Here is a 9,026-nt window from a genome sequence, read left to right on the forward strand (position 1 = left end):
ACGCTGCTCTGCGGTTTTCTGTAAGACTTGGAGCACCAAATCTATCTTAGCTCAGCCTCTTCTGTGGAATCCAGGGTGTCAGAAGTCATCAATATATGTTCTAAAAAGTCCCTACCTCCCCCCATGCCTCATCTAGAGTGTGGCTGGGATGGAATGATACCAATTTTAGGGAAAAGACTACCAAAGGCAAAGATGTGTGGGGTGGGGGGCGGAGCAAGAGCAGAATTTCTCCTGAGGGTAGAAAGTGAGAGTTCACATTAGGGAGGTGAGAAAAAATAGGTGCTTTGAGAGAGAGTGAAAACTGAGGGCAGGATAACCAAATTAAAATTTTGGAAAGTGTTCATTTTTTAAGTGGACCTAACACCATGCCTTGCACTTAGTAAATGTCAAATAAATCTTTCTTGATTTTAAAAGTGAAGGATTTAGTGTTTTATATGTTTTCCTTTAGACTCTGGGAAAGTCATAATTATCATATAGCTTTTAAATGTTTCCTTGCAACATTATAATTTTCTCTAATTACTCCTGAGGTATTTATTAAGAGAAGGAATGATCACTCCTACAGCTTTGTGCAGAGGTGATGAGAGGTTAAAGGAGCAGGAAAGTGGCCTGCCCTGCAACCATTTCTCTGTGGTGTCTTGCAACAAACCAACCATGGTAGAACTGGGGGTGACAGGAAGTATAGGATGCTGGAGAAACAGATTCCAAAACCCAGTTCCAGAGAAACAAAAGAGGAAAACTCCCATTTTCCCAACTATATCTTCAAGGAAGCTAACTCTAGAAAGGGTGGGATGGGGAGGTGGGAGAGAAACAAAATGGGGTGGTAGAGTTGGCTGGTACCTGCTTGCAAGAGCTGATTGTTAATTTTTCCTGAATTTCATGATCCAGTTGTTAAATGTGGCAATTTTAAAAATTAAATTAAACTTATGGTAAAATAAATTATATTAGGAACAAAGGCAATATATATCCAAAAAGTGATGAGTCACTTTCTAACTGTTATACTATGTTGTAGTATTATCTACAGTCTTGAGGTTATTTTTACCTATTGTATTTGTATCTGTTTGTCAGAAATATTATATAGTGGCGTGTTGCTGTTCATCTCCTCCCAACTCTGTATTTAGCAATGTCATGTTGATTGGTTATAATCAACTATGATGGGAGGATTTTCACCATGAATAATAGCAAATGCTACAAATCAGTATACTTTCTTTTTTTCCCTACACATTCAGTTTTAAAATATTTTTCAGCACACCGCTAGTGGACTCTGACTCTAGGCCTATGGAAATATGTACTGGAACACTCACTATGTATCAGGGAAAGGGAGATTCACATTTGTTAAGCCCATAGTGTGTGAAAGGCACTGGGACATACTTTAGATAAACTATGGCATTTAATGATTCTCACAATAGCCCTATAATATTATCTCCATTTTTACAGACAAAGAAACTGAGCCTCAGAGAAGTTGAAAAAAAAGTTCCAAAATCACTCAACCACCTACTACTTTTAGTTACAAGGAGAGCCACAAAGAAATGAAATTCAATCTTTGATCTATAAGAATTTAAACTAAATGATAAGTGAAAGCACATGAATAGAAAAAGTTTAATCTTTTGGTAACAGAATACTAATTTCAGACTGGTTAAATCGATAATAAAATATATCAGCTCATGTAACTGGAAAAGATCAGAGATTTGATTGATTATAGTTCAACAGGATATCTCAATCACTGTTCCTCTGTAATTCTATCAGCTCTGTCCTTTCCTCACTTCACATTCATGCTGGTCATTATACCAGTGCAGAAGTTTCAGGTCTCACCTCTGCTTACAACCACATCCAGAGGAAAAGGGACCATTACTTTCATTTATCCTCTCTTAAAGATAACATAACTCCTCACAGAATCCCTCAGAAAACTTTCCTTATGTTTAAGTCAAAACTGAACTGTAATGACCATTCTTAAAACAATCTTCTGTGGTCAGAGGAATACACACTGACTGGCCAAGTTTCTGAACTCATTGAAATTATACTTAGAGCATTTAGTCTCATTCCAAGAAGGTGAGCTTTCAATAAAATACATGGGCTCTTGTGCAAGGGAGAGAAATATCTGAATGAAAAACAAGGAGCTTTTGGGCCGGCCCGTGGCTCACTCAGGAGAGTGTGGTGCTGATAACACCAAGGCCACGGGTTTGGATCCCATATAGGGGTGGCCGGTTAGCTCACTGGGTGAGCTTGGTGCTGACAACACCAAGTCAAGGGTTAAGATCCCCTTACCGGTCATATTTTTTAAAAAAAGAAAAAGAAAAAGAAAAACAAGGAGCTTTATTTCTTATTCCAATTAAGATGGGTTGACAGAGACTAAATTTACCCTCCTGACTAAAACTACTACAAATTTAAAATAAAAAAAATAATAATGGCCCTCAAGACATTGGGCATTAGAAGGGGAAGGACAGTGATCCAGCAAGATGAAAAACAAAAGAGAACTTGATAATTGCCCCATCTTATCTCCAGAAGAAAATTTATTGGGCTACAGCGTGAAGGGAGAGATGGACAGAGGCAGACCCTGGCAGTATCTCTGAGTTGAGAACAAGAATCTGGGAATCTGGGGAAACCAAGGCAATTAGAGAACACAGATCACAGTACCAGAGAGGAAAGAGTTACATGGAGAGAGAATTCTAGAGATCTGTAGAGGGTCGCCTCAAGTATTCAGTAGACTACTAAACAGAACATCAGCGCAAGAGAACTACCCAAAGCTTAGGAAAGAACCACCTGAAAAAAATTGGAGAAAGCAATGCCCAGATCATACAGGGCTAGTAATTCCCAAACACCAGATACAAAATTCTCATCATTTACAGGGCATCAGTTAAAATTCTAAAAATGGCTTTGCCTCATTATTGGAGTAATTAACCCTAAATTAAAGGTTTTTCTAGTCCCAATTAGCAAAGTCTGAAACAAGACCCCCAAAGAGCAAACTTTTTCAGGTAATTTGACCATCTTCCAGAACAAAGCTCAAGAATATCTAGAACACAAAAATATCTAGCACCCAACAAGGTAAAGTTTAAAGTGTCTGGCATCCAATCAAAAATTTCCACGCATGCAAAGAAGCAGGAAAATATTGCTCCTAATGAGATGAAGCATCAAGTGATTGAAACTGACCTGGAAATGACACAAATGATATTAATAGACAAGGACATTAAAATAGTTATTACAATTGTACTTCATATATTCAAGAAGCCAGGAGAAAATTTCACTTGTTAAGTAGAGACATGGAAAAGATTTTTTTAAAAAAACCTAAATTGAACTTCTAGAGATGAAGACTACAGTGTCTTGGGTGAAAAAACACTGGATAGGATAATGGTAGTTTAGACATTGAAGATTATTGTACTTGAATACACAGCAGTGGAACTATCTAAAATAATATGAGAGCAAGAAAAGACTAGAAAAAATGAATCTAACATCAATGACCTATCGGACAACATGTGTGGCCACATATAATGGAGTCTTAAAATTGCAGGGGGATGGGAGATGGGGGATCCAGAAAAAATGTTTTAAAAAATAATGGCCAAAAATTCTTCAAATTTGAAGAAAATGATAAACCCACAGTTCCAAGAATCACAATAAGTCACAAAACAACACACATAAAGAAAACTGTACCAAGTCATATTATGATCAAATCACATAAAACTAATGATAAGATGAAAAGCTTAAAATCAAACAGGAATAAAAGTGTGTTATCAGCAGAGGAGGAAACATAAGGGTTACTGCCAACCTAGAGTCCTACGTTTAGTGAAAATATTTTTCAAAAACAAAGGTGGCCTGACTATGGACACACAAGTGGGGATAAAGCCCCCGGGAAGCCTGCTCTCTGCCTGTGAGCAAAGCAGGACCCAAGGTGCTGCCCATCCACCCCGACCAGGGACACACAGACAGGGAAAAAGCCCAAGGAAGCCTACCCACTGTCCATGAACAGGGCAAGAACCAGCACCACTCACTGCCATGACCAGGAGGCCCACCACCACTTCCAAAGAGGTTATCCACAACATCCACCTCGGCAGCTTCTACCAATGCAAGGGTGGCTAGTCACCAGTGTAGCAGCCATGACCACCATGCAAGTGGTCTGCTGCATAGTCAACTGCGTTGACACACAGAGAGTCACCAGAAGAGCCTGGAAAAAAAGAGGAGGAAGTCATTCCCCCCAAAGTCCACTCCAGAGTAGTAGAAGCAGCAGCTGATCTACCAGGTGACCAGAAATCAACATAGAGATAATAGAAACAAAACAAAACAGAAAACAAGAAGATATGACACTGCCAAAGGAATATAGTAATTCTCAAACACCAGACCTTACAGAACAGGAAAACCTTGAAATGACTAAAAAAGAAATTCTGAATAACTATCTTAATGAAACTCAATGAGATAACGGAAGACTCAGTTAGACGACACAATGAAACAAGAAAAAATATCCAGGATATAAAGGAAGAAGTTTATAAAGAGATTAATACTGATAGAGTTTGGATGTGTTGTACCTCCAAAACTCATGTGGAAATTTGATCTCCAATGTGGCAGTGTTGGAAACTGATTGAGTCATGGGGGCAGATCCCACATAAATGGATTAATGCTCTCCCTGGGGGAGGGGGGATTAATGAGTGAGTTCTCGCTCCATTAGTTCCTACGAGAGCTGATTGTTTAAAAAGACCCTGGCACCTCCCCTCTCTCTCTTTCTTCCTCTCACCATGTGATCTACTTGTACCAACCAGCCGCCTGTCATTTTCCTCCGTGAGTAGAAGCAGCCTGAGGCCTGCGCCAGATGCAGCTGTCCCAGAATCGTAAGCCAAATAAACCTCTGTTCTCTATAAATTACCAAGTCTCGGGTATTTCTGTTATAGCAACACAAATGGACTAATACAGATACCTTAATAAAGAATGTAGCAGAACTCCTGGAACTGAAGGATTCACTCAATGAAATAAAAGCACTACTAAGATTTTAAGCAGCAGATTAGAAGAAGCAGAAGAAAAAATCTCTTGAAAACGGCCTTTATGAAACCCAGGCAGACAGAAAAAAAAAATGAAAAAAGAGTTTTAGAAAACGTAGAAACTCTAAGAGAGCTAGCAGACAAACACCAGAATAATGGGTGTCCCATAATGGGCCTTGGAGAAAGGTAAAGGCATTGAAAATATATTCAGTGAAATAATAATGGAAAATTTCTGAGATATAGGGTGAAATGCAGACCTTCAGATCCAGGAAGCTCAAAGATCCCCAAACAGATTCAATACAAAAAATATACTCTCTAAGACACATTATAGTCAAACTGGCAAAGCTCAAAGACAAAGAAAGAATACTAAAAGCAGCAAGAGAAAAAAGTGTCAAGTCACTTATAAGGGAGCCTCCATGAGAATAAGCAAACTTCTCAACTGAGATTCTATAGGCAAGAAGAAAATGGAATGATATATTCAAAATATTAAAAGAAAAAATAAACTGGCAGCCAAGAATATTATACCCAGTAAGTCTCTCCTTCAGAAATGAGGGAGAAATAGTGTATCTCCCAGACAGACAAAAACTGTGGGAGTTCACCAACCCACAGCCATCCTACAAGAAATTCTCAAGGGAGCTCTGAATCTAGAATCTGAAAACAATAGTCACTATCATGAATGCACAAGAAATAACATAACCCACTAATAAAACACAAATGCAAGCAAGCAAGAAAGAAAAACAAAATTGTATCACCTCAAAAAGCCAACAAACATTGAAGATGAATAACAAAAAGGGAAGAAAGTAACAAAAGATACTTAACTCATCTAAACAAAAAACAATAAAATGGCAGGAGTAAGACAATACCTCTCAAAGCAACCCTAAAAATAAGTGAATTAAACTTCCCTCTCAAAATACACAGACTGACAGATTGGAATAAAAAGCTAGACTCAACTATATGCTGTCTTCAATAGATCTGCCTCACCTGTAAAGACACACACAGACTAATAATGAGGGAGGAAAAAGATATACCACACAGTATTTACAACAGTCACCAAAAACAAACAAACAAACAAACAAACAAACAAACAAACAAATAAATAAATAAAATACCTAAAGATCAATTTAACCAAGGATGTGAAAGATATACAATGAGAACTATAAATCACTACTGAAAGAAATTTAAAAAGACACAAAGGTAGAAAGACATTCCATGCTCTTAGATTAGAAGAATAAACATTGTGAAAATGTCTATACTACCCAAAATGATCTAAAGATTCAATGCAATCCCCATCAAAATATCAATGACATTCTTCACAGAAATAGAAAAGCAATCCTAACATTCATATGGAACAACAAAAGACCCCAAATAGCCAAAGCAATCCTGAGCAAAAAAAATAAAATCAGAGGCACATCAGTACCCAACTTCAAATTATACTACAAAGCTATAGTAACCAAAATAGTATGGTACTGGCATAAAAATAGACACTCGGACAAATGGAACAGAATAGAGAAGCCAGAAATCAACCCACAGACCTACAGCTAACTTATCTTTGACAAAGGCAAGAAGAACATATATTGGGGAAAAGATTGCCTCTTCAGTAAATTAGGCTGGGATGGGTGAGATTTGCAAAATTGGAGAAGATAAAGGAGGAGCACTTCTGTGAGACAGGCTCAGTTAATTTCAGGTGACAGGAGGTGACAGACACAAAGATGTAGGCACAGAAATTAGAGTAAGCAGCCACACAGCCAGACCTCAGAGGACAAGATGACTCTTTCTCTGGCTCCATCAATATCCAGTGCTCCATATTTTAGTTTTAGAAAGCCTAATTTCCATCAACTAAGATTTCCTGCAATTTTCTCACCATGGGGGAATTCTGGTTGAGGCACTCAGACTATCTCAGTGATTTTGACTCTCAAGTGGAGTGAGGTTGGAGTTGGACTTGACTCATTGCAGAGGCGAACTCAGGAGGGCCTTGCTTCCTGGATCCCCAGAGACATCTTCCTCTGCTCTTCACCAAGCCTGTTTCTTCAGCTCCTCTTTGATTCTAAGAGCCTTCCCATATCATTCCAGTACATTTCCTTTTTTCTCAAATGACCAAAGTTAGTTTGTTTTGCTTACAGCCTAAAAATGAAATAGTACAGTGTACATTACTGATTGGGATACCTCAGAAACTCAAGTTGTCTGGATCAAGTCTCTGGTATCTTAATAAGCCACATCGCTAACAGCCCCGTGTTGTGGCTCCTCTACTCAAAACTCCACCATACTCAAGACTCATTCCCTTTCTGTCTGCTTCTACTCCCCTTATCTCCACACAGGCCTTCCTCCCCTCTGCCTCCGAGCTCCTGCCTCCTAGCCGCTTCTGCTTACTGCCTTCCCTCAGTGAGCTGGAGCTCATTCCACTTCACTGTCTTCATACTCCTTTACAGGTATTTCCAGTCCAACTTCCTCAAAAGAGAAGAGTTGTCTGGGCACTGTGGAAACCTGTAAGGCACAGAACTGCTTTGCTGGTCAGACATCTTAGGCCACCCTACCTCGTTGACTGCAGGTAGTTTCCTTTGGGGCAGACTTTGGTTCAGATCTAAATAGCTGTGGTCAAATAGCTAGGGGTAGAAGGTATCAAGATTTATCCATAAAGTGACTTCCCTCAGAAGGGGCTGTGCATATGGCAAGCACACTGAACCCTATGCATATACTAGCCTTTACCCACATGAGAAAAAAAGAGAGAGCAGGATATGGAGAAAGGATGGAAATGGAAGCTAAAAAGCTGAGTTTACAAATGAAGAATCCCCCGGGGTATTAGCAGGGGGAGCCAGGCAAATGTTTCCAAGGCTCAGCAGAGTACCCTGGTGAATACTCTGATGAACATTTTTGTCTTGCCCTGAGTCACAAAAGCTGAAACAGGTTAGGAAACCCAGCCACATGAGAACTTGGGACAACCACAGACCTACACAGGCTGTACCGGTCATGGGGTGTGCAAACACAGATGAACTAATTAGGAACTTGTTAGAGACTCTGAGACCTCATACAGCCTAAAACAGGCTACAGTCCTCCCTTTATTCCAAGAGTGGGGCATTTGGGATCTCTGACAGGAGATTTTTTCCTCTTAGGTGTAAAATCTCTAGCCAAGGGAGTAGGTCTGCCTTTTTGGTTGTCCAGAGGTAGGAGTTACAGTCAGTAGTCAGATCTGGGAGATGTTCAGTTGGAAAAAATCCAGAGAAATCACCCTGGCTTCAGAAAGCACATGATTCCATTGAACGCAAAATAAAATGCAATTTTAATAATTGGCATTAATTAGAACTTTGCGCTTTAAAATTGCTTTTAAATACCTAATTATAGACCATCTTTGAGGGCTTACTATAGCCAGATACTGAGCTTAATGTGTTACATACATAATCTTTTTAACCTTTGCAATAAACCTTAAAAATAAGGGATATTATTTTCTCCTTTTTACAGATGAAGAAATTAAAGCTTCAAAAACTTACATGACATGCCCAGAGTCACATAGTTAATACAGAACTCCAAGTGAAGTCTGTCTAACCCCCAAACCTAGCTCTTACCAACACATTCTACTTCACCTTTCTAGATACTCATGAAAATTTATGAGGATGACATTTATTAGCTCCATTTTAAAGAGGAGAGATTTCAGCAAAATTAAGAGACTTACTTCTGATTACTCGACTTAGTACAGAATTAACCAAGACAAGAACCCAAATCTTCTGACATCAGAGGAGATGTACCAGGGTACCGAAGAAAGATCATTTCTTCGAAATCAGACAAAGTTCCATTCAAATGGCTATTGCTGAATGTATATACTGTGTGACTTAAGGGAATTTCTCAACAGCTCTAAGCTGTGAAATGGGATTTCTACACCTACTCTAAAAGGGAATTGTAAGGATTCAATGAGACAATTTATATATCATAAATGTTAACTTCTTTCTTCCTTTTCAAAGTCTCATATTTCCACCAAACCGCTTAAAATGGCAGAATCCCATCCTGAACCCACAAATAAATATAAACAAAAAAGACCCAACTTACCAATGGATGATGTTCCAAAGGTTCCTGTAGCAG

Source organism: Cynocephalus volans, chromosome 12 (assembly GCF_027409185.1).
Source record: "Cynocephalus volans isolate mCynVol1 chromosome 12, mCynVol1.pri, whole genome shotgun sequence".
NCBI lineage: Eukaryota > Metazoa > Chordata > Mammalia > Dermoptera > Cynocephalidae > Cynocephalus > Cynocephalus volans.